This window comes from Stenella coeruleoalba (assembly GCF_951394435.1).
Source record: "Stenella coeruleoalba genome assembly, chromosome: X".
NCBI lineage: Eukaryota > Metazoa > Chordata > Mammalia > Artiodactyla > Delphinidae > Stenella > Stenella coeruleoalba.
The window spans coordinates 29,771,588-29,798,439 of NC_137152.1; the positions used below are offsets into that span (position 1 = coordinate 29,771,588).

General features: G+C 45.8%; 1 long non-coding RNA gene across 1 annotated transcript in view; it reads left to right on the top strand.

The window, feature by feature from the left end:
* LOC307180304 overlaps positions 1 to 12,331 on the top strand; it is a 33,252-nt gene extending 20,921 nt beyond the window's left edge. Inside the window, exons 2-3 of the long non-coding RNA XR_013825719.1 lie at positions 8,019 to 8,114; positions 12,209 to 12,331. This is a non-coding gene — a long non-coding RNA (uncharacterized lncRNA). The remainder of the gene's footprint in view (positions 1 to 8,018; positions 8,115 to 12,208) is intronic.
* Positions 12,332 to 26,852: the final 14,521 nt, after the last annotated feature.

The following is a 26,852-nucleotide window of genomic DNA, read 5'->3' on the forward strand; positions in this document are numbered from 1 at the left end:
GGCTTTTGTTTGTTGGAAGATTTTGAATCACAGTTTCAATTTCAGTGCTTGTGATTGGTCTGTTCATATTTTCTATTTCTTCCTGATTCAGTTTTGGCAGGTTGTGCATTTCTAAGAATTTGTCCATTTCTTCCAAGTTGTCCATTTTATTGGCATAGAGTTGCTTGTAGTAATCTCTCATGATCTCTTGTATTTCTGCCGTGTCAGTTGTTACTTCTTCTTTTTCATTTCTAATTCTATTGACTTGAGTCTTCTTCCTTTTTTTCTTGATGAGTCTGACTAATGGTTTATCAATTTTGTTTATCTTCTCAAAGAACTAGCTTTTAGTTTTATTGATCTTTGCTATCGTGTCCTTCACTTCTTTTTCATTTATTTCTGATCTGATCTGTATGATTTCTTTCCTTCTGCTAACTTTGGGGGTTTTTTGTTCTTCTTTCTCTAATTGCTTTAGGTTCAAGGTTATTCGAGATGTTTCCTGTTTCTTAAGGTAGGATTGTATTGCTATAAACTTCCCTCTTAGAACTGCTTTTGCTGCATCCCATAGGTTTTGGGTCGTCGTGTCTCCCTAGTCATTTGTTTCTAGGTAGTTTTTGATTTCCTCTTTCATTTCTTCAGTGATCACGTCGTTATTGAGTAGTGTATTGTTTAGCCTCCATGTGTTTGTATTTTTTACAGAACTTTTTCTGTAATTGATATCTAGTCTCATAGCATTGTGGTCAGAAAAGATACTTGATACGATTTCAGTTTTCTTAAATTTACCAAGGCTTGATTTGTGACCCAGGATATGATCTATCCTGGAGAATGTTCCATGAACAGTTGAGAAAAATGTGTATTTTGTTGGTTTTGGATGGAATGTCCTATAAATATCAATTAAGTCCATCTTGTTTAATGTATCATTTACAGCTTGTGTGTCCTTATTTATTTTCATTGTGGATGATCTGTCCATGGGTGAAAGTGGAGTTAAAGTCCCTACTATGAATGTGTTGCTGTCGATTTCCCCTTTTATGACTGTTAGTATTTGCCTTATGTATTGAGGTGCTCCTATGTTGGGTGCATAAACATTTACAATTGTTATATCTTCTTCTTGGATCGATCCCTTGATCATTATGTAGTGTCCTTCTTTGTCTCTTGTAATAGTCTTTATTTTAAAGTCTATTTTGTCTGATGTGAGAATTGCTACTCCAGCTTTCTTTTGGTTTCCATTTGCATGGAATATCTTTTTGCATCCCCTCACTTTCAGTCTGTATGTGTCTCTAGGTCTGAAGTGGGTCTCTTGTAGACAGCATATATATCGGTCTTGTTTTTGTATCCATTCAGCCAGTCTGTGTCTTTTGGTGGGAGCATTTAATCCATTTACCTTTAAGGTAATTATCGATATGTATGTTCCTATTCCCATTTTCTTAATTGTTTTGGGTTTGTTATTATAGTTCTTTTCCTTCTCTTGTGTTTCTTGCCTAGAGAAGTTCCTTTAGCATTTGTTGTAAAGCTGGTTTGGTGGTGCTGAACTCTCTCAGCTTTTGCTTGTCTGTAAAAGTTTTAATTTCTCCATCAAAACTTAATGAGATCCTTGCTGGTTGTACAATCTTGGTTGTAGGTTTTTCCCTCTCATCACTTTCAGTACGTCCTGCCACTCCCTTCTGGCTTGCAGAGTTTCTGCTGAAAGATCAGCTGTTAACCTTATGGGGATTCCCTTGTGTGGTATTTGTTGTTTTTCCCTTGCAGCTTTTAATATGTTTTCTTTGTATTTAATTTTTGATAGTTTGATTAATATGTGTCTTGGTGTGTTTCTCCTTGGATTTATCCTGTATGGGACTCTCTGTGCTTCCTGGATTTGATTAACTATTTCCTTTCCTATATTAGGGAAGTTTTCTACTATAATCTCTTCAAATATTTTCTCAGTCCCTTTCTTTTTCTCTTCTTCTCTGGAACCCCTATAATTCGATTGTTGGTGCGTTTAATGTTGTCCCAGAGGTCTCTGAGACTGTCCTCAGTTCTTTTCATTCTTTTTTCTTTCTTCTGCTCTGCAGTAGTTATTTCCACTATTTTATCTTCCAGGTCACTTATCCGTTCTTCTGCCTCAGTTATTCTGCTATTGATCCCTTCTAGAGTATTTTTAATTTCATTTATTGTGTTGTTCATCATTGCTTGTTTCATCTTTAGTTCTTCTAGGTCCTTGTTAAATGTTTCTTGCATTTTGTCTATTCTATTTCCAAGATTTTGGATCATCTTCGCTATCATTATTCTGAGTTCTTTTTCAGGTAGACTGCCTGTTTCCTCTTCATTTGTTAAGTCTGGTGTGTTTTTATCTTGCTCCTTCATCTGCTGTTTTTCTGCCTTCTCATTTTGCTTATCTTACTGTGTTTGGGGTCTCCTTTTTGCAGGCTGCATGTTCCTAGTTCCCATTGTTTTTGGTGTCTGTCCCCAGTGGCTAAAGTTGGTTCAGTGGGTTGTGTAGGCTTCCTGGTGGAGGGGACTAGTGCCTGTGTTCTGGTGGATGAGGCTGGATCTTGTCTTTCTGGTGGGCAGGTGCACATCTGGTGGTGTGTTTTGGGGTGTCTGTGAACTTATTATGATTTTAGGCAGCCTCTCTGCTAATGGGTGGGGTTGTGTTCCTGTCTTGCTAGTTGTTTGGTATAGGGTGTCCAGCACTGTAGCTTGCTGGTCATTTAGTGAAGCTGGGTGTTGGTGTTGAGATGGAGATCTCTGGGATATTTTCACCATTTGATATTACGTGGAGCTGGGAGGTCTCTTGTGGACCAGTGTCCTGAAGTTGGCTCTCCTACCTCAGAGGCACAGCACTGAGTCCTGGCTGGAGCACCAAGAGCCTTTCATCCCCATGGCTCAGAATAAAAGGGAGAAAAAGTAGAAAGAAAGAAAGAAAGAAAGAAAGAGGATAAAAGAAAATAAAATAAAGTAAGGTAAAATAAAATAAAGTTATCAAAATAAAAAAAGTAATTATTAAGAAAAAAATTTAAAAAAACAAAAAACAGACGAATAGAACCCTAGGACAAATGGTGAAAGCAAAGCTATACAGACAAAATCTCACACAGAAGCATACACATACACACTCACAAAAAGAGGAAAAGGGGAAAAAATAAGAAATCTTGCTCTCAAAGTCCACCTCCTCAATTTGGGATGATTCTTTGTCTATTCAGGTATTCCACAGATGCAGGGTACATCAAGTTGATTGTGGAGATTTAATCCCCCGCTTCTGAGGCTGCTGGGAGAGATTTCCCTTTCTCTTCTCTGTTCTCACAGGTCCGGGGGTTCAGCTTCGGATTTGGCCCCGCCTCTGTGTGTAGGTCGCCTGAAGGCGTCTGTTCTTTGCTCAGACAGGACGGGGTTAAAGGAGCAGCTGATTCGGGGGCTCTGGCTCACTCAGGCCGGGGGGAGGGAGGGGCACGGAGTGTGGGGCGGGCCTGTGGCGGCAGAGGCCAACGTGACATTGCACCAGCCTGAGGCGCGCCATGCGTTCTCCCAGGGAAGTTGTCCCTGGATCCCAGGACCCTGGCAGTGGCGGACTGCACAGGCTCCCCGGAAGAGAGGTGTGGATAGTGACCTGTGCTCGCACACAGGCTTCTTGGTGGCGGCAGCAGCAGCCTTAGCGTCTCATGAATGTCCCTGGGGTCCACGCTTTTAGCCACAGCTCGCGCCCGTCTCTGGAGCTCCTTTAAGCAGCGCTCTTAATCCACTCTCCTCGCGCACCAGATAGGAAAGACGGAAGAAAAAGTCTCTTGCTTCTTCGCAGCTCCGGATTTTTCCCCGGACTCCCTCTCGGCTAGCTGTGGTGCACTAGCCCCCTTCAGGCTGTGTTCAGGCCGCCAACCCCAGTCCTCTCCCTGCGCTCCGACCGAAGCCCGAGCCTCAGCTCCCAGCCCCGCCCGCCCCGGTGGGTGAGCAGACAAGCCTCTCGGGCTGGTGAGTGCCGGTCGGCACCGATCCTCTGTGCGGGAATCTCCCCGCTTTGCCCTCCGCACCCCTGTTGCTGTGCTCTCCTCCGCGGCTCTGAAGCTCCCCGCCTCCGCCACCCGCAGTGTCCGCCCGCGAAGGGGCTTCCTAGTGTATGGAAACTTTTCCTCCTTCACGGCTCCCTCCCACTGCTGCAGGGCCCGTCCCTATCCTTTTGTCTCTGTTTATTCTTTTTTTCTTTTGCCCTACCCAGGTACGTGGGGAGTTTCTTGCCTTTTGGGAGGTCTGAGGTCTTCTGCCAGCATTCAGTAGGTGTTCTGTAGGCGTTGTTCCACGTGTAGATGTATTTCTGATGTATCTGTGGGGAGGAAGGTGATCTCCACGTCTTGCTCTTCCTCCATCTTCCTAGATCACCCGACTAAGCTTTTCTGATCAAACGTGTTGTCACTTTACATCTGTGCTTCTTGGGGAGGTGTTTCCATTTTAAGCATGCTAATCAGGGAGCAGGTTGGGAAGGTTTTTGTGAGGAGCATGAGGAAGGAGTCTTGGAGGATGGGCTGTTGCTGCCTACTGTACCCCATTGCAGCTGGGCCTGATCAGTACCCCTGCGAGAATCTCTAGGCCCTAGCAGCCCTGAGTACAGCACATGGGTCTTTCTATCACCAGCTTTGGTTAGAGAAGACAAATCATCTGCCTTTGAACTGATTAGCTGGCTAAGAATAACCAACTAGAATAGAATTCAGAAAGGGCTGATTCCTCTCTGCCAGTCTCAGAGTTCCTGAGTGCCCTCAGGAGAGCGTGGTGCCTGTCTTGTGATCCGCTCAATCCTTGTCACCTTTCAGAAACCAGCCAGTGTGTGCCTTCTGGTTTCTTCTCAAGCCCTGGCTTGCCCTACTCCTCATTGAAATCTCCTTTCTCTCTCATGCAGTGGTGTCACATACAGTCTATATCAGCAATTTTCATACCTGGCTATATTCCTGAATCACCCAAGAAACTTACACAATGTTGGTGATAATAGTTCCTGCTTATTACATGCTGGGCATTGTTCTAAGGAGCTTATGTATATTCATTAATTCTCACAGCAACCCTGTGAAATAGGATTCCTCTTATTGTCACTACTTTGCAGATGAGAAAACTGAAGCTCAGAGTGGTACAGTCACCTGCCCAAGGTTCTATAGCTATGATGGCGTCAGGATTCAAAATGGAGACTTCAGTGTTCCTGCTCTAGATCTCTCCACTCCACTCTCAAGAGTCTGCCTTTCAGAGTCCTGATACTGACCTCCCAATCAAGAGCTCCTTGGAGTGGAGCAAGAAACATTTATTTTTAAAACTTCACGGGAGACTCTAATGTGAACCAAAAGATCAGGGTCTTCATAAATAATGAGAACTAATTCTTATACTTGGCCAGCAAAGAATGTGTAGAATTTTCCAGGGAGCTGGTAAATGCCCTGTAAGTGTCAAGTTTCTAGGACAGAGAGGAGCCCACCCTTACTTTCTCCTTCTGGGGGACAGAGAATATACCTTTGTTCATTCATTTATTCATTCACTCAACAAAATGTTACTGGAAGTGTGCTATGTGCCAGGTGCTGTTCTAGATCCTGGGGAACACGGAGCTTATATTCTATATGAGGGAGGCAGACGCTAAGCAAAAAAATATATAACAGGCTGAGTAGTGATAAGTGCTGTGAAAAACAATAATGCAGGTGAAAGGATAGATGGTGGGGTGGGATGGAGTGGTGAATGTGTGGATGACTTTAGATAGACGGATTGTGAAAGACTGCTCTGGTAAGGTGACATTTGAGGAGAGACCTGAATGAAGACAGGAAGGAAGAAATGTAGATATAGGGGAAGAACATTCTAAGCAGCGAAAATAGCAAGTGCAAAGATGCTGAGGTGGGAGCAGCTTGGGCAGGTTTAAGGGCCATCAAGGAGGCCAGAGCAGCTGAAGTGTTCTGGGACATTCCAAAGTTTAGGATAGGGAGAAGTGAGGGGGATTCAGGGAGGTGAGATTGAGCCAGGGAGGTGAGAACTATATCAGAGGCTGCCGAGGCTGAGCCAGATGAGATGGGGCATGGGTCACTGTGTTTGACAACACAGAAGTCACTGGTAGCCTGGAGGAGGATAATTTCAGTGGTGTGGATAAGGCCGGAAGCCTGATTGGAGAGGGATCCGGAAAAACTAGGAGAAGAGAAAGTGGAGACAGCAAACTTAGACTGATTTCATTTTAGTTTAACTATAAAATGGAATAGGGAAATTAAGTGGTAGCTGGCAGTGACAATGGGATCAAGAGAGCTTGTTAAAGGTGGGCCGCACTTTAGAATGTTTATGCGCAGATGGTACGACCCAGTCAGGAGGGGAAATTGGTGATTGCAGGAGGCGCATCTTTGATGAGCTGAGAGCCGGTGGGATTCCAGGGCACAACAGAAGGAGTTGGCCTTAGAGCATTGTGAGAAGACCCCGTACAAGGGAATGTGGAGCAGAGCGTAGAGTTGCAGGGAGGTGGGGCTAGTTGGTGGTCAGCTCATGTGGGATTTCAGTTCTGATGACTTCAATTTTCTCAGTAAATAAGAAAGCCCTGAGCTGAGAGCAAGGAGGGAGTCTTCCATCTTATTCTACTATATGGAACAGCCAAGAATTATAATTTAAAAGTTGTCCTTGTAGGTTTATCCTTTAGAAACATCAGTAATCACGATAACATATTTTTATAACTTTTCAAGCACAGTTTTTGGGGGTACTCAGCAATTTCAGGTATGCATGGTCTTTGGGGATGTTCTCTTCATAATCAAAACCCAGTACACTGGTCCCAACTGACTAGTTTTTCAATGGAAAATTCACCCCCATCTTCCTCAAGGAAACATCAGATAAGGTCTTGTTAACATTATAACATGAATTTGAAAGAGTTATTTTTTTCTCTGGTTTATGGCCATTTTGCTTTTCTTAGATATTGATAACATTCATTTCATTCATTTTGTTTCATTTCAGAGGTCATATGAGAAGCACCTATGAATCCTAATGTTTCTATCTCATTCTGTGACACAGAAAAATTGCTCCTTCAGTTGACTCCTTAGTAGATAACCCTGCCTTGTTTTTCCTAATACAGTGGTTGTCAAACTTGAATGCGCATCAGAATCCCCGGGAGGGTTAGTTAAAACAGATTGCTGGGGGCTTCCCTGGTGGCTCAGTGGTTAAGGATCCACCTGCCAATGCAGGGGACACGGGTTTGAGCCCTGGTCTGGGAAGATCCCACATGCCGCGGAGCAACTAAGTCCGTGCGCCACAACTACTGAGCCTGTGTGCCACAACTACTGAAGCCTGAGCACCTAGAGCCCGTGCTCCGCAACAAGAGAAGCCAGTGCAATGAGAAGCCTGCGCACCGCAACGAAGAGTAGCCCCCACTCGTTGCAACTAGAGAAAGCCCACGCACAGCAACGAAGACCCAACGCAGCCAAAAAATACCCCCAAAAAACAGAGTGCTGGGCCCCACCCCCAGAGTTTCTGATTCTGTAGGTCTTGGGTGGGGCTCCCGAGATTCTGCATTTCTGGCAAGTTCCCAGGTGCTGCTGGGGCCGCCAGTCTGCGGACACACTTTGAGAACCGCCACCCTAAGAGATTCTATTTGTAGTCTCTTCCAATAGATTTTGAGGAGGGCCGGGCAGCTACAGGGCCTCTTTCTGTACCTGCAGGAGTGATGGGGAGGATGATAGAAAGGAGGACGGCTCACAAGCTTGCTCCACCCCTCTCTCTTCCCCATAGAAACTCTGGAGCTACCCCTGACAGAGGAGACCCTGGGTTGGGTGGACCTTGGGTCGCCCCCGCAAGCATCTCCAATGATTCTCACGTCTGTCCTTGCCTGAAAGCAGTCGTGACTACAGCATCCCCAGGATGCTTTCATCTTTCAAGTCCTGATCCCTAGTGCCCCTTCCCACCCTCCTCTCACCCAAATCGCCTGGCCCTGCTCAGATCCCTGATCTCTGGCTTCCCCCTGTCTGCTGCTAGTTGCTCCCAGTGAGCTCTCGGTACAGGATGGATGGGCCTTCATAATAACCCTGGCAGGCAGCCGTTGGGCCAGGGCCTCCCCTTTGAGGCTGGTGTCTTTGATTTCTTGACAGATTAGCGGCACACAGAAGCGAAGCCTGCGTAAGAGGCTGGAGTGAAAGGACCAGCTCTCCACATGACACACGCCTGTAGTACACTGTGACTGGCAGGTAAGGGGAAAAGCTATTTGCAGAGCCCAGCAAGCGAGACGCTAGTTCTGAAGAGCCTGCACGGCCTAAAAATAACACAAAGGGTGGGAGGGGGAGAAAGGAAACTTTAGCATGGAATATTTAAAAAAAATTAAAAATAGAAAAGCTTTGGTAAATGAGAGTCGCCAGTTGCTGTGCCGCTCACCACCTACAGGGCTTTTAGGATTCCCAGCAGACAGCCAGTAGCCGGCGTGACAGGAACAGTGAAATTATTTCGGGGAACGGAGTCAGGCCACCAATGGATGGTGGAAGCAAGTGCGGAGAGACAAAAGTGCCACGTGGCGGGCTGAACTGCTTGGGATTGACGATAAGCCGGTCTGGGAATTAATGAGATCCAATAGATGTGGGGGTTTGCCTCCAATTTGATGAACCACTTTGTCAGGCTTGCTTAACCTCGGTCTCAAATCAGTGGAATTGTAAGTCGGCAATAGGACTCTGATTCTGCTCCTCTTCTTGTTAGGATGCTAGGATGCCGCCTTAGATCTTGCACTGCCTCCTCTGCCTTCTCCCCTCCCCGCCCCTCCCCTCCCTGCAGCCTCTTCATTCATTCTGAGCTCCGGCAGATAAATGATTTGGTTTAGTTTCATCCTGATTGTCTTTCTTGGGAAATGCATGGATTAGCAAGGTAAACGAATGTCCTCCCCATGAATGAGTTGCCCTGATCAAGGACCTCATAGGTAGATAGACCTGGCCCAGCATGAACAAGATACGAGGGGACCAAAGCTGTCGTGTGTTAACAGAGTCCAGGTTTACCTTGTACCTCTGTCCAGTTCTAGGAGAAAAATGGCACCTGAAAAAAGACCAGAATTGTACAGAGGAGGAAACCGGATTTCTGCTCTCTAAGGAGTTCAGTAATTCAACCCATGGTGGGGGGCAGGGGGGCAGGTGGGAGGGGTTGGAAAAGGGGACACATGCTTTTAAAAAGACACTTCCATGAGGAGGCCCAGAGTGGAAATTCAGACTGCAGGCTCTAGAGACAATCTGATTTATTTTCCAGTTCCCATATAAGAGATGAAGCAGAGAGGCCCCTCAGTAAATGTTGGCTGATTTCAAATAAATGAGTGATGAGCTGAGCTGGCATTCATGCCAAACTCTGGGACTTACCATCAAGGTGGTTGCATTTGACTAGAGTTTTTTTCAGTGAGGGGTGCAGTGAACTGTCTTAGGGTACTCTGAGGACTGGCTGATTATCACCCCAGCAGTGCCTGGGTCACACATTCCCAGATCTCAAATTACCAACTGCATGCCAGGGGTCAGGGCCAGCTCCACACAGGGAGACAGTTGGCAGGGCCTCTGTGTCAGCAGCGTGGGGCGAACATGACCTTAAGCTGCCCTCACAGTTCAGCCCCATTCCGCTCAGCTCTTGAGCACGGTTATCAGGCCTGTGTGTATATGAAAGCCCCTCCTCCCATGAATGAATTCAGTTGACAGGTATTAAAGATTGCTGAATCTCCATGGCACTCTCTGAGGATTTCAGAAGGCTCCATATCATGGATATTCTTAAGATGTAAAATGCTGTATCATATAAGATGCATCAAAAGCCACTAGGGGTGTACTAGGAGACACTTACATAAACAGATAAACTGGGCAAAAAAATGGTCTCTTATGGAGTTGATAGTTTAGGCCTTACAGGGTTAAAATTAGCAACCTGGGCTTAGAGTGGAAGACACTTTCACAGGTCTTTCCATGGTACCACATGACAGTTCCTTTTCATGACTGGATATTCATGATTTCAAAAGCAGCAGTGGGAGGAAGATGAGGGAAGAGAATGTTATTGAGCATCTTTTGTATGCTTTGCATGGGGCCAGGTACTTCGTATACATGAGCATATCTAATTCTTAATGTTCCCTTGAGGCGGGTATAAAAGCTAGATTTTGCAGTAAAGGAAACAAAGATTCAAAGAAGTGGCTAGACCAGCACACTGATTTTTGGCATATGCATTCGACTATAAAGACTATAGTTAGTCTACATTACCACACACCAGACTGCCAACCAGATTAGCCCAGAGGGCTCAGTAGATAGGCCAGAGCTGCTCTGGTCAACTGCCAGAGGACAAAGGTACTGAGTTATGAGATGGGAGGTATCACCATGGCCTTGATACATAATAGAAGCCTGCACATTCCTTCTTTGGTGAGCAGTGAAGCCATAGCAAAACTAAAAATAGAAAAGTTACTATTAAAGAATAACAAATTATAAAACCTAAGACATGAAACAGTGTTTGCCTCATCCTAAGGCCCTAGCTGCTGTTTCCATCCTTCTTCAGTTCACCTACTAAATGATGACAGTTTGCTCCAATATTGAAGGAGCTCCTATAATCTTTGCAGAATGGCTGAATGAGAAAAACAAACTTGTTTTCAAGAGTCTCAGAGTTCAAAACAAGGACCAGTAGATGGGAATTAAAAGAAGGTAGCTTCAAAGCTAACAGGAAGAACTTTCTAGCAAATGGATCCGTGTGACTATGGGATGGGTTGCTTTGGAATGAGCTAAGTTCTCTGCCTTGGACATGCTTAAACAGAGGTTTGGAAATACCTTGTAGATTTGGCATTGGCTAAATGGCCACAAAGGTCTCTGAGAGCCTTTAAGGATCTGAGAATCCATGACATATGGTACCAATTTTCAGTTTGAAACAAATTTCACTCTTATCTGAGTCAACTCTGGTCTACTCTTCGGTGCCAAAAAAAGGGTTTGGGGGGTAAGACCCAAGCCAAAGGAGTATGTGTGGTTCTACTTGAGGCATGGGAGATTTAAAGGGAAGAGTGGATGGTTGTCACAGGTGGCAGGGCTGTCCGAGTCCTTTGCAGGTAGTGACTTCTGCTTACTGAGGGTGGCCCAGGTGAGGGCAGCTAAGACTGGAGCTAGAGAAGGAGTCGATATTGTGTGGGAGGCCAGGTCATTGCCTTTAGGGTCTCTTCTAATCAAAGAATCTATGGTTTTTTAATGAGGAGCCATTTAGGAACAGGAGCTCTGCTCCCTGCCAGCTTTTCCAGGTGAGGGAAACCTTCGCACTTTGGGCCAAAGCAATGCATCTAACAAAGCGAACTATACGCCAGTCCTGTAGTTTAGCGATCCACTTCTGGGTATATAGCCAATAGAATATATCTGGGCTTTTATATTCTCCAAAAGACATCATTAAGAACGTTCATAGCAGCTTTATTCATAATGTCCCCAAGCTAGAAACAACTTACAATGTACATCAGCAGTAAAATGGGCAAGAAAACTGTACTGTATTCATACAGTGGGACACCATGCAGCAATGAAAAAGTGGTGGCTCCAGATACATGCAACGCTGATGTGTCTCATAGACATAAGATTGGGTGAAAGAAGTTAGACGTCAACAACACAGACTGTAGGGCTTCCCTGGTGGCGCAGTGGTTGAGAGTCCGCCTGCCGATGCAGGGGACGCGGGTTCGTGCCCCGGTCCGGGAAGAGCCCACATGCCGCGGAGCGGCTGGGCCCGTGAGCCATGGCCGCTGAGCCTGCGCGTCCGGAGCCTGTGCTCTGCAACGGGAGAGGCCACAGCGGTGAGAGGCCCGCGTACCGCAAAAAAGAAAAAAAAAATACAGACTGTATAATTTCATATATATGAAGTCCCAACATAGGCAAAAAAATTATAGTGAGAGAAGTCTGAACAGTAGTTATCTTTGGCAGGGTTAGGGGTGGTAATTAAATAAGATGGAGAATGAAGACATTTTGGGGATAGATAGCTGGAAATGTTCTATATCTTAATCTGATGGTGAATGGGTACAAAAATTCATGTAACTGTGATCTTTCCATTTTGCTTTATATAGGTGCCCTCTCTCTCAATATATAGATATAGGTAAGATATAGATAAGATATAGATATAGATGAGATATAGATATAGATATATCTGGAAAAGAAAAAAAAGAGAGCAGTTTCTTTCCCATGGAGACTCGGTTATATTCTGGATTCTTTTGGCATTCCATGTTAAAGGAAAATATCCAATCTTGTGGCTTTGGTATACTGATCCTTGAACAAAAGGAAGTATTGGGGCTTCCCTGGTGGTGCAGTGGTTAAGAATCTGCCTGCCAATGCAGGGGACATGGGTTCGAGCCCTGGTCCGGGAAGATCCCACATGCCGTGGAGCAACTAAGCCCGTGCGCCACACTACTGAGCCTGCACTCTAGAGCCCGCGAGCCACAACTACTGAGCCAGCATGCCACAATTACTGAAGCCCGTGTGCCTAGAGCCCGTGCTCTGCAACAAGAGAAGCCACAGCAATGAGAGGCCCGCACACCACGACCACGAGTAGCCCCGACTCGCCGCAACTAGAGAAAGCCCGTGCGGAGCAACGAAGACCCAATGCAGCCAAAAATAAGTAAGTAAATAAATAAATAAAATTTAAAAAAAGATTATTCACTAAAACATTAAAAAAGAAAGGGAAGTATTGGACTGGTACTACTGTAACCACTAATTATGGAAGATAATATAATGTTATTACACAGATTTCAAAATGCTTTGAATCAAATTTTGGCTCCTAGACTTGGGTTTTACTCCTAGGTCCACCACTAACTTGCTGTGTGTACTCAGTGTTTTTATCTTTGGAAGACTCAGTATTCTTGTGAATAAAATGGTGAGTCATTCAATAAATATTTATCAAATGCCTACCATGGGCAAGGGTAGACGTGTGGGAGAAACAGATAAATCAGACTCAGAGTTGAGAGACTCAACTGAGACACTTCATGTAAAATCACATTATAAAGAGAAAGAGTTACAGCAGCGTAAGAATTTATTAAGACATGACAATTATGGTGAATGCCTGATTCAATGCAATAAGGTAATTCTTTACCCCAGGAAAGTAATACTTTTGCCAAAGTATTATTCTCAGCCTTCTGTGTATGCAAACATTTGCATCTAACTGGAAAATTTACTGAGATTTTTCAAGCTCAGCAGCACCTTTAGATGTTAATGTGATGTGAATTGAGAAAGATTTTACATAGAGTTTAGTGTGTTGGGTATAATAGAATTGCTCAACATTTGGAAACGAAGTGTGTTTTGTGTCTAGTTGCCTTTCCATGTTCTGGAGAGCTACAGAATGCATAAGTAAGTCACAAAGACAAAAAGCAAGTATAATATGATACCATTTATATAGAATTCAAAAAGGTGCAAAAAATGCTATCCATTGTCTCAGAATGCATGCAAGCACGTCAGTGATAGAACCATACCTGCCTGTAAGCAGTAGACAATTACAGGAGAGCCATGTCTTAGATTACGTTCCCCTCCAACAGAGCCTGAGACCAGGACTTGGGTGCAGGGCATTTACTGAGGGGCGATCCCAGGGAGTAGGAGTGAAGGAGCAGGGAGGGTGAGACAAGAAAAGGGGGCAAGCCAGGAAAGGGTGTGTTATTGAGGTCACTGCTTTAGGGAAAAGGGCTCAACCCCACCTCTGAGAATTGTCTGTCCTAAGGGCATTTATAAAATGCTCTGTCCCCCTGGGTTGATGGTTCTCCTGGGGGTGCTAATTCCCCCATGCATTTGTGATGTGCCTGTGAGGGTTGAGTGCACTCTTGAGGGTTTGGAGGAAAGCCTTGGAGTAAAGAAACAGAGACTCGAGGTGGGCCCTGGAAGTGGGATACTGCCAGTATGGCTGACGGCTGAAGCCAGAAGTGGGCTGAGGGTATGCTATTTTAAGTTCTTACCCCTGGGAAAAGAGGGGAAGGAATGGGATGAGAAAGGGATATACAGGGAGCTTCAACTGGCTCTTTGATGTGTTATTTCTTAAGAAAATAGGGCAAAATGTGAGTCTTCCAAAAAGCTGGATGGTAGGTGTACGGGTGCTCGTTATATTATTCTTGATACTTTTCTGTATTCTTGAACTATTTCAAAAAAAAATTGGGTTGCATCAGCATTAATTTGTTTCAGGGGAGCTCTGATTGAATAATTATGCAGAGCAATAATGTGTCAAATAGTAATATAATTTACCACTAGTTCTTAAATTAAGTTAATGTACCTAAGTATAATTTTGATGGAACTTGACTAACAAAATATTGAGTTTTACCCAAAATGTCATGGTCTAATTTTTATTCTAGTTGAGAGATCTCCCTTGATAAACTTTTGATTGTATTTCCAGTTGTCTTACCAGGGCACTTTGTAAACGGGGTGATTTATCCATTTTCTGGTTGGGAAAATCACAACTCAGAGGAATTTAGTAATTCATTCAAGATCATTCAGCAACAGAAAGGCAGGAGAATAATGCAGGAGCTCTGCCCTTTTGATTGCGATTCCCTCCTTGTTTTACCCAAGTCTTTGCAAAATGATCAACAGAGTCATCTAGGTGGTGTGGGCACAGTGGTGTGGGCACTGTGTAATTGGAGTATACACGTATGTGATTCGGTCAACACAAGGGAGTTTGGTGGGGATGAGCATAGGGATTACAGTCTCCGCATTCAAGGGTTTTATAAGTTAGTGAAGATATGGATAAGCATAGCTGTATCATCTCTCTCAAGTGTGAGGACTGTTGACTGGGCGTCCACTGTGCACAGGAGCTGTTGTTAGCATTGCTCGTTTCCAGACTATCCCAAGGTTACCAAGTTCCTCTTAACCTTTCCTTAGCTTTGTGTACACTGTGTTTTGTCCCCTGGGTCCACAGCACCTTGTCCAAGGGCAATTTGTTTGTAGCAGGAGGTGTTCTGAGGAGCAAGCAAACTCAAACCCCAACTGCAATAACAACCACAAAACCCAGTACAGCCCAGCCTTGAGGAGACCCGTTGTAAGGCCTTCATGGCTCCACTCAAGTCAAACACTTCAAGTGGTTGAACTAGGAACGTGGACTCAGAACCTTCTTTTCTGGAAGGAACTTGATCGGCTGTTTAAATGGTCACTGGGTAATACTGCACAATAACAGCTGCACACCTCTGGGCTTTTTGACACTTATCACTGATAGAAAATGCCACTTGCACCCCTTGATTTACAGAAAAAAAACCGGTGCGCAATTACAGCTGAGGGGTTTGTTTTTCTTTCTGCCTCTTCTAACTGAATGGCATCTTAATTGAGGCATTCTTGTGGCACAAAGGGGTGTGGCTTGGCCTCCTCTGTATACTTTCTAGACCTGTCACTGAACTCGCAAATGATTAAATATCCCCTTCAATCCTGGCCCCCTGAGAGCCGCACCCTAATTTCCCAAGCTGCTCTCCGACAGTTGGCAATCCCAGCCTTCCATTTGGTCTTTGAGTTGTCAGGGCAGGCAGTGTCAGAACTGGGGAGCTCAGAGTTACAACAGAAAAACCAAGCTCACTGACAGCAGTACGTTCCCCAGTGGCTCCAGTGGGGACCCAGTTGGAGGAAGCTGTGTACCCTCGATGTCTCCGTCACTTCCCGCTGTTGACGTGGCACCATACTGTTTTGATTTTTTTTCCCCCTACTTCTCTGGCTATGCCTTCTGCTTCCTCGGTGTTCCTCAGTCCTCTCTGGCAAAAATTCTCAACAAGGAATATACGAGTCCTGTGGCAGATACTGTTGGTGCCCTAGCTGTGTCTTCTGGCTCTCAAACCATTAGCGGCAATCTAATGGTTTCTTACTGTAAGCATCTGCACCCTCTCTGCCTGAGGGTGTTCTCTAGCCACTGAACCAAGTTGTTCTTAGTCCCACAGGGGGTGGGACAGGGTGGAGAATGGGTACTAGGTGACTAGATAGGCCAGAGAGTTAATGCCCCTGGGGCGATCCTCAATCCATGAGAGATGGGAGATGATAGACAAACTCCCCAGCTTCCTTGCTGGGTGGGTGGGACAATTCTAGGTTGTGTCCCTCAGGGTTTCTCAGAGGGGCTCCAGCAAGATTGAGCCCCAGTTGGCCACCTCCCATTAATGTACCTTTATTGGCTTTTCTCCCTTCCCTGCTCATTTCTCTACTCCCTCTCCAAGTTTCCTGAGATCACCTCCCAAATGAACCTCTTGAACCAACATCTTTGTCCCAGGGTCTGCTGGTAGAGGAACCCAAACTACGACAAGTTCCTGAAATTTTATGCAAATTTTTGTTTGGAGTTGTGACTATTAAGGGCCTTCATCAACTTTTCGAAAGGGTCTATGACCCTAAAGAGGCCAAGAACCAACACCTAACCCTTCTTCTCGAGATCGGCTCATCCACTCCTGATATCCAGTCACAAAGAACCAGGTGCTTTCTGTATATATCCCACTGCAGGTCTCACAAGTACCTCACACTTACATGTCAGTTGTGGATGCTGTGCTATGCTGCCCAGCACCCCTGCTAGGACAGAAGGACCTACCTCCTCAGCTGCTGGGAAGGTTGTTAGCTGACGGCTCAGCTGTCAACCCTCTCCAGGAATTGCCTTCAGCTGAAGGGAGCCATACCACCCAAGGTTCCATGCTGTCCCCCAGGGTAATCTGCATCCAGTGGCTGGGTGATGTGGGTGGACAGGGGCCTGGATCCCTTGTCCCAACTTAGGACAACTCTTGCAGGGCTCTCCCACCTCCAGGGCCCCCCCATGAGTTTGGCTGAGGCCTTTGTGGAGACTTCATCACAGTCCAAGTTCCTTCCCTTTCTACCAACAAGGGTCAATCCTGAGAGCACTTTCCAATAGACTTCCTGCATTCCAATTTCCAAATAAGAGTCTGATTCCTAGGGACCCAGACCTGTGATAACCCAGGAAACATCTCTGTGTCCTCTCTTTCCTTATCCATCCCTATATGATCAATCACTCACTCAATCAAAACTTGAGTCTTATTGAATGTGACTTTGGAACATCTCTTGAGTGCACCCATGTTCTCCCACTCCATTCCGATGACCTCTTTCCAGTTATGGCCTGGATGTCTGAGACAGCCTCCTAACTGCTCCCAGACTCTCATTTTGCCCCTCTCAAACAAAGCCATCTTTCTAAAGAGTAAATCTGGTCTCATCACTATAACCTTTCAATGGTTCACTATTACCCTGAAGATCAAGTTCTTGATGGGACTTACACTTTTATGACCTCCATCCCTATGGGCCCCTCCAGCCTCACTTCTCCCCGTGACCTGTCATATATGCGCTGCGCTCCAGCCAAACTGGACTGCTTGCTGTTTCCCAAGTTCACCACAACTTGGGGCCTTGGTTCAGACTCCTCCCCCACTTACAGTTTTGTTTTCCCAACCCCACCCAACATACATGCACACACACAGGCACATACCAATGTTGCTCCTTCTTAGAGGATTTCTCTGATCCCAGTGCCCCTCCCAGGGGCCTCCACAGCCCAACTTTGGTATTCTACAATTGGTGCATGTCTTAGGTTGGAATTCCCAGAAGTAAATCCTGAAGTAAGGATTCCTGGGAAAGCAACTTACTAGGAAGTGTTTCTGGGAATAACCAGTAGGGAATTGGGGAAGCAGGAGATAGAGCAAAGGAAGCTGAGCCAGGGTGAATTATTACGTCAAGTCCTCCAGAGGGTGGGTAAGATGATTCTAGTACCAATTCCAATGTGTGGTTTTCCCCCCACACCACCAAGCAGTCCTCCAGCACCAGCTGAAGGTCCTACAGTTCAACTCTATTCCAAAACTATCTACCTGGAGGTAGCATCAGATCCCACAGGTTAAGGGCTCAGCCCTGCAAGACTGTCCAGACTTAAGGTGCCAATTGCAAGTCCAGGTTGTCACCTGTGCTTCTGATAACTGGCTATAAATCGGAGATTCTCACGACCCTCTCCTTGGGTTCAGTTAATTTGCTAGAGCAGCTCCCAGAACTCAGAAACATTTTACTTACTAGATCACCAGTTTATGATAAAAGGATATAACTCAGGAACAGCCAGATGGAAGAGAGGCATAGGGCAAGGTGTGGGGAAAGGGCACAGAGCTTCCATGCCCTCTCTGGGCTCACCACTCTCCCCACATCTCCACGTGTTCACCAGCCCAGAAGCTTTCCAAACCCTGTCCTTTTGGGTGTTCATAGGGGCTTTGTTACACAGGCATGAGTGGTTAAATCTCCAGCCCTTTCCCCCTTCTCAGAGATCCAGGGGGTGGGAATGAAAGTTCTAACCCTCCACTCACAGGGTTCATTCCCCTGGCAACTAGCCCCCATCCTTAGGAGCCTTCTAAAAGTCACCTCATTGCACAGCAAAGGAAACCATAAACAAGATGAAAAACAAGATGAAAAGACAACCCTAGAATGGGAGAAAATATTTGCAAATGAAGCAACTGACAAAGGATTAATCTCCAAAATATACAAACAGCTCATGCAGCTCAATATCAAAAAAACAAAAGACCCAATCCAAACATGGGCAGAAGACCTAAATAGACACTTCGCCAAAGAAGACATACAAATGGCCAACAAATACACGAAAAGTGCTCAACATCACTAATTATTAGAGAAATGCAAATCAAACCTACAATGAGGTATCACCTCACACCATCAGAATGGCCATCATTAAAAAATCTACAAACAATAAATGCTGGAGAGGGTGTGGAGAAAAGGGAACCCTCCTGCACTGGTGGTGGGAATGTAAATTGATACAGCCACTATGGAGAACAGTATGAAGGTTCCTTAAAAAACTAAAAACAGAACTACCATATGACCCAGCAAGCCCACTCCTGGGCATATACCCAGAGAAAACCATAATTCAAAAAGACACATGCACCCCTATGTTCATTGCAGTACTATTTACGATAGCCAGGACATGGAAGCAACCTAAATGCCCATCAACAGACGAATGGATAAAGGAGATGTGGCACATATATACAATGGAATATTACTCAGCCATAAAAAGGAATGAAATTGGGTCATTTGTAGAGACGTGGATGGACCTAGAGACTGTCATACAGAGTGAAGTAAGTCAGAAAGAGAAAAACAAATATCGTATATTAATGCATATATGTGGAGTCTAGAGAAATGGTACAGATGAACTGGTTTGCAAGGCAGAAATAGAGACACAGATGTAGAGAACAAACATATGGACACCAAAGGGGGAAGCAGGGGGTGGTGGTGGTGGGATGAATTGGGAGATTGACATATGTACACTATTGATACTATGTATAAAATAGCTAACTAATGAGAACCTACTGTATAGCTCAGGGAACTCTACTCAGTGCTCTGTGGTGACCTAAATGGGAAGGAAATCCAAAAAAGAGGGGATATATGTATACGTATAACTGATTCACTTTGCTGCACAGTAGAAACCAACTCAACGTTGTAAAGAAATTATACTCCAATAAAAATTATTTTAAAAGTCACCTCATTAACATAACGAAAGACAAATTCTAAGGGCTTTAGGAGCTCTGTGCCAGAAATGAGAACAAAGACCAAATATTTATTTCTTATTATAAATCACAATATCACAGTAGGTGACTTTGGCTTGGTCCTGGAGGGGAGCTCTGGACACAGTGAAGACCACAGCTCAATACTGTCCCAAACAGGGGATGAGGAAGCTGGAGTAATTATATTTATCAATACTTTATACTTACGGAATATTTATACACCCCTCAGTCATTGGTTAAGGGGACGGGAGAGGAAAGTTCCCAGGTAGTTCTAGCCTTCTTTGATGCAGGCAAATCTGGCTCCAGCAGCCTGGGGGAAGTCCTTTTACAAAGGGGCATGGATGATCTCCGTAGGCTGAAAGTACCTTTAGAGCAGGCATACACAGAACTGGCAAAGAGGTCCAAGGGCATGAGGTGAAGCGGTCCAAGGGACAGAGACTGGCAGCATCTGCTATGGGGCTCTTACCTCACTGGGCTGTAATGGCCTGTTAACTACCTGTAGCCCCCTGCCCCACCCCGCCAGGCAGTGAGCTCCTTGCTCTCAGGGCCTATGTGTTCACCATGGTTGGCCTAGCACATGGCAGGTGCTCACTAGATGGTTGTTGAATGAGCGAATGAGTGGATGAATGACTAAACGGGTGGCTGAATAACATCTATCTCTGAGGGAGCTTCTGCAGTGAGAGCAGCAGCACATAGGTACAGTTTTCCTGCATTTGGAAATAATTTATCCTTCTTGTGAGAGAAATGTGCTTATGTACTTAGACAAAGAAGATCTTTTTTTGCAGGGACCCGGGAGGAATGAGATTTATGTTCCATGCCGACCACATGTTTCACAGAAGTCTCACTTTCCCAGCTAGAGAGGTGTGGTGCCAGCAGGCAGCAGGAGCGTCAGGCCTCACGACGAGAAAGCAGCAGATAGCTCTAGAGGTCTTCAGGTCTCAGGGCAGCCAGGAACCAGGTCTGTCAGCCCTGGAAATAAAGCCACCACACTCATTGTTGCACTTAACAATGAGGGTGAAAGGAGTTAATTTCCTTGCCCTACACCTCACAGACTGACTGAAGCTCTCCGAGTGACAAATGGCAGGGCCGGGTTCTCATTCACGATTGGAAACTCTCACCTTTTCCCCTCCCTGCCCCATCACTAACTGCCACCCATTCGCCGAACCTCTTTCCTTGTCCTCTGAATTTCCTGTCCTTTCTCAAAGCACGTTTTTTCAGTATTTTTTTTCAAAATCAACTTTACTGAGGAGTAATAAACATGAAGAAAAATGTGCCAATTTTAAACATCCAGTTAGTCAGATTTATATACTCACGTGTGGTATGTGTACTCACTGCAGTCAAGATGTAGAACATTTCTAATGCCCCCCAGATTTCCCTTGTGTCCATTTGCAGCCAAACCCACCCTAACCCTCAGTACCAGACAGACACTGATCTGCTTTCTGTCAGTATAGATTCATTTTGCATGTACTCAAATATCATATAAATAGACTCACACAGAGATTTTTATATTATTTTATTGCTTAGTTTCCTTCTTTTAGCATAATTATTTTGAGATTCATCCATGGCATTGTATGCATTATTAGTTTGCTCTTTTTTCATGGCTAGTAGCATTTCATTGTATGGATGTACCAAAATGTGTTCATCCATTCCCCTGTTGTTGGACATTTGGGTTGTCACTAGTTTTCGGTTATTATGAAGAAAGCTGCTGTGTATGTTCTTGTACAAGTCTTTGTGTGGGCATATGTCTTCATTTCTTTTGGGTAAATACTTAGAAGTGGAATGGCTGAGTCATATGGTGAATGTATGTTTAACTTTATAAGAAACTGCTAAACTGGTTTAGTGGCTAGACTATTTCACAGTCTCAGCATCAATGTAGGCCAGTTCTACTTCCTCTGCATTCTTGTCAACACTTGATATTGTCAGACTTTTCATTTTTAGCCATTCTATTCTAGTGGGTATGTACTAACATCTCATGTTTTAATTTCCATTTCAACTAATGATGTTGAGTACTTTTTCATACACTTCTTGGCCATTTGTACTTGTCTTTGGGGAAGTGTCTGTTAAAATATTTTGTCCATTTTTTAATTGACTTGTTTGTTTTATTATTAAGTTGTAAGAGTTCTACATTCTGGATGCCAGTTCTCTGTCAAGTATATATCAACTTTTTTCTCCCAGTTTGTGGCTTGCTTTTTCATTTTCTTAAAGGTGTCCTTTGAAGAGCCTAAGTTTTACATTTCAATGAAGTCCATTATCTAGTTTTTCTCTTATGGTCCATGCTTGTTTATCTAGGAATTTTTTGCCTACCCCAATGTCACAAAATGTTTTTATTTTTCTCTAGACATTTTATCATTTTTGCTTTTATGCTTAGGTCTATGATCCATTCTTGAAGCTCTCTAACCTTTCAAAACTTGAAGGGCATTTCCACGCTGATAGCTGAGGGTCTGACCGTTAGGTGCAGGGGCAACAACATGCCACTAGGTTTTGTCTCCTCTTAGGTCCTCGGTACATCTGGGGTCAATCAACCTCCAGTAGCACAAGTGTCACACGCCTGGGAATGTACAACTGCAAGTGGTATTTCATGAGGTGTCTCAGAAACGGTGTGGAGTGCTGGCTAGGTGAATGCAGGGCAGTCATTTGACCTTTCTGAGACTGTACTTTCATCTGTAAAATGGGGATAATAAAACCTGTCATGCAGGGCAGCTACCAGCATGAAGTGAGAGTGGATATAAGAGAGTGCTTAGAGGGGTCTGACCCGTGGAGGCCCTCACTGAGCAGGAGCTACTCACTCTCATGGCTGCTGCTGCTGTTGTGGCTGTATTGCCTCAGCATTATTTGAATGCCGCGCAGATGGCCTGGCCCGGGTTTTTATAAAACTACGCTGATGGCATGCGTTGATGGCTCTCTGCTAGCTCATTTGAACCTTTTTAAAAATAGGGCGCTTGCTATATTTGGCAGGTCGCTGTTCTGGTATGAAGGGACTTTTAGGGCCATGCTGATGAAGCAGCTGAGCATGGCTCAGGGGTGGCCACCCGTGAGCAATGAGTCAGGACACCTTTGGCATGCTCCTCGCAATATTTAAAAAATGAGTTCATGTGGGAACTTTCTGTTTATTCTCGGGAGCAGGAACAGATGGGAATTGTGGGAAGGCCTTAGTCTTTGCTCTGACAGATTATGTAGTCACATCATCTCCTCTCCAGTCTTCCGCAAAGTCAGAGACTGTGCCCCTAACTGTAATTGAATAGAGGCAACAGGACAGAAGTGCTTATGAATATATTTTCAGGCTTGTAGTTTTATGCATTGGACTGACTTTCCTCTTAAGCTTTACCTGTGTAGCTGAGTACTCTTTCTTGAACTGCTCTGAAGACTGATGTTTTAATTCTAAGAATTCTGACTCGCTGCCTGGTTTAGTTAGTTCTATGTACACGATGACAGCACAGAAAAAGTTACGTCATCCTCTGTGCCTCAGTTTTCTCATCTGTAAAATGGGGATAACAGTAATGCCTTATAGATTTGTGTGAGGATTAAATCGGTTACTACAAATAAAATGTTTCGAAGGGTGACAGGCACATGGTAATAGACAACCTAAGTGCTGTCTATTAGTATTATTCTTTTATTCTACTTGAAGTTGCCTTCTTTCCCCTCTGTGAGTATGTGTGCACACACATTGAGTGTCTGGGTGAGTGTTTGGGAGAGTCTTATCTGCACTTACATTTTTCCTTTGATCAACTGAGTGTCTGTTTTGGAAGTCCTTAAGTAGTAGGCAATTAGCAATTAACAATAGCCAAGATCCCTCTTAACCTTTAATGTACTGAAATTCTCCTTGCTTCGGTGACATTGTGTGGCTCCCCTCCCCCACCCCAAGCAATTTCCTGAGAGCTGCAGGAAGTTTGGGTTGAGTAGAGCATAGAAACATAAATTCCCGACATATCGTGGTGAAAAGTACCTCTTCAGCATTCTCAGCACTGTATGTCCTCCCATGGAGGGCCCCTCCTTCCCTTGCCTCATTCTTTCCATCTGGTCGCCCAAACCTAGTCCTCCCCTTCAGTCTCTAAAATGTTGGGCAAGCCATCATCCCATCAAAGTAGTTGGAGAGGCGGGAAAAGTTGAAGTGTGTGATGGGGGTGGGGTGTAGGGAGGAGGCCGCTGGTTCAGTTCCAAAGTGTCGGAGAGAAGCAAGAGTGGATAAGCTCCACTGGAGAGGGCTGGGGGGGGGTCAAAGCTCTTGCTGCACATGTCATGCGGGAACAGGCTCACAGTGAGGAGGAGGGCAAAAAAGGCTGAGGGCTGTGTTCGGAGCCTCAACCAGGGTCCTCCTACCCTAGGATGGTGAATGCGAACGCTGCCAACCCATCCTGGCTCAGAAGCCGCAGATCTCTCACCGAATACAAAGAGGGCCAGCAGCCCTGGCTTCATGGTCCTGTGGCCAGTACAGGAGGACCACAGAGCCCCGTGCTCAGAAGGGTCTCACGCTTGGAGTTTAATGCTCTGCGGTTGTTATCTTGAAATTCTTCATAATTTTGTCCTTGAGTTTGTATTTTGTAAATGGAGTCCAAAGGCATCATGCAGCCCCACGGTGCCGGGGTGTGGAGCGTCAGCTCACTGTGCTCCTGCCTCTGCTGCCTCCCTGCTTCCCCAGGTTGGGTTCTTGGCTGGTTGCTGCCCTGCCCACACCCTGTGACCACTGCCACCTTCTGCCCTCTGCCTTTATAGGGTGCCTGGGTACAGGTGTAGGAAGGGTCGGGGCCGGGAGCATGTGCCCTGCACATCTTGCCGTGGGGCATCGCTATAGCCGCCTCTGCTCTGAGATTAGTGTCATGGCACGTTTGGAGGGTAGGGGTAGGCTATGGGTCGGAGTGACAGGTTCACAGGAAGACCGGTTCCTTGCCCCTGGTTGGGGCGTAGCGTGTCGGTTGCGCGTTTGGCGGGATGGGGGAACTTAGCAGCTGGTGGGCCGTGCACTTTCACTCTTACCCTCGCCTCGCTCATCTCATTTCTTCCCTGCATGCATCCATACACAAGGAGTTATTGAGAGACCGCTGTGTGCCAGACACTGTTCTTGGCGATGGAGTATATAAGACTGAGAAAGTTCCTGCCCACTTGGAGCTTATCCTAGGGAGGTGGTTGGGAAACAGAGATAAACAAAATAAATATGTCAGCTACGGGTGAGTGCCCCGAAAAATAAATAAAGCAGGGAAAGGGGATAGAGAGTGACTAGGGGTAAGGGTGACAGGGTGCTATTTTAGAAAAGGCTTTGCTGATGAGGTGACATTTGAGTCCCAAATGAGTTGAGATTGAGAGCCACACGGCAATCTGGGAAGACGGAGGGAACAGTAAGTGCAAGTACTCTGCGGTGGAGACACGCTCGGTTGGGGCCCGGAATAGCCAGGAGACCAGTGGGCTGGAGCAGATCGAGCAAGGGCCAGGCAGGGGCCGCTTCCTGAAGGACCTTGTAGACCATGGTGCAGACTCTGTATTGGGTTCTGAGGATGATGGGTAGACACTGGAGGGGTTGGAGCAGAGGGAGGGCATGACCAGTCCTACACTTTGGGAGGATCGCTGTAGCTGTTGTTTGGAGAACAGGCTATAGGGGGAGGGGCAGGTGAGGAAACATGAAGGCCACTTGGAAAGTGATTTCAGAGATCAAGTGAGAAGTGGTGATACGTTGGAACAGGCTGGCGGCAGTCAGGGTGGGGAAGTGGTCAGATTTGAGTTGTATTTTGAGGGTAGGGTTAATTCTGTTAATGTCTCCTTCATACTCAAACACTTTGGTGGCTTCCTAGCGCCCTCACTCTTGCGATAATCTCCAAAATTATGAACAAGGTCTATAGGACTCCCCAGCGCCTACCCACCTCTCCACCTGGTACAGTGTTCCTCCTCAGGTTCTCTATTCCAGCCCCTATTTTTATTGCTCAGTCCACATTCTGGTCCCTCCGCCTGGGATAGTCTCCCCCTTCCCCTAGTTAACTGGTACTCTTTTTCAGATCCCACCTCAATCACAAGTCCCTCAGAGGACAGTCTTCTGACCTCCCTCACTGTTAGGTGGGACTCTATTGTTTTTGTTATTGTACCTCTTGCCCCGATACATACTAAACTCAATGACTCTTGTGGCATAAAGATGCAAATGAGGACGTGTGAATGGAAGGAACAGAGAGGCTGCTTCTGGAACATCCACAAGTCAGTGCCGTGGGGAACTCGCCTAAAGAGCTTGGGAAAGGGGGAGCCCTTTCAAGGGCACTCGTGGTAGCAATTGGATTGATACAGGCCTGTGCCTTAATATTGAGTACCAGGCGGGGCGGCAATCTCATTTGAAGTCACCAGCTAACAAAGGCCTGTGGCGTACATTACAACTTGTGTTTTACTTGTATCCGACTTGTGTGGGGATGTAAGAAGAAAATTATTCATTCTTCCTTCCACCGCCTTATCAAACGTAATTTCTCAGGTAGCTCTTTCTCACTCCTGGATGAAATCTTAGGCGGGTGCCAGAGGTTTTCAATCCCCTTCAGTCTCAAGCGTGATCTCGTTTCAGTAAATAAAACGTCCCATCCAGTCTAACCTGAAAACTTCAATCTTTTATTCAATTTGAAGCACTTTCTGCTCCCCACGCCCTGCACCCACACTCTAGCCTGCCTCTGACTGGGACCTGTGCAAAGGGGCTGGGAGAGATGCATAGTGATGTCCTCTGTTCTCTCTTTTCCACCTTTCACTGTCTCCCCCAGTCTCTGGCTACCCTTTCCAGTCCTTCCACAGTTGGTGCAGAGGAAGGGGTTGAGGACAGGACAGGGCACCCCTCAGTAGACAGGTGCAGCTGTTACTGGCCAGGGAACTTCCCAGGTGTGGAGAATGTTCAGTGTTGACTCTTATTTTGGCAGCTCTCATGGTCCCAAAGGGGACTTTGCATTGCTGGGAATCTCTCCCCAGCAAGGCCTCTGGTGAGGGTGAGCATCCTCTGGCTGGCTTCTCCCTCAGCGCCCTGGCTTTGGTACAGTCCATCCCTTGATGGGATCAACTGATCAAGTGCCTTATAAGTGGTCCTCCTGGGAAGAGCCCTCTCAGGATCACTCAGTCCAGATCCCTTCCAAGGGCCACGTCTGGCTCAGGGGAAATATGCATGCATCTCAGACCCTTTTGACACAGCAAGTGCTGGTGGTTCCGAGGGCAGTCAGCTCTCCTTACGCTGCTTCCAGGGCAGCTGGTCGGCCACAGGCTCACCTTAGTACTTCCCCAGGAGGGAGTCAGATGGCTGCCTTTATGTCCCTCAAGCTCCAGGGAGCATAGGTCAGGCTCTCCGCGGTTCTCATAAAGCCCTTATCACCTGGTTTAAGACAAAGAGAAAAAGCCCCATTCCTCTCACTCATGACGGCAAGGCACTGACAGGCACAGGCACGGCGAGGCTCATGACAGCACTCCAGCCACTCTCTCCCCACCTTTAACTTCTAATGAGTCACTTGGCTTTTCTCATATGGCCTGGAGTTGGGTAGTGGGCAGGATGACCTTATAATTTATCATC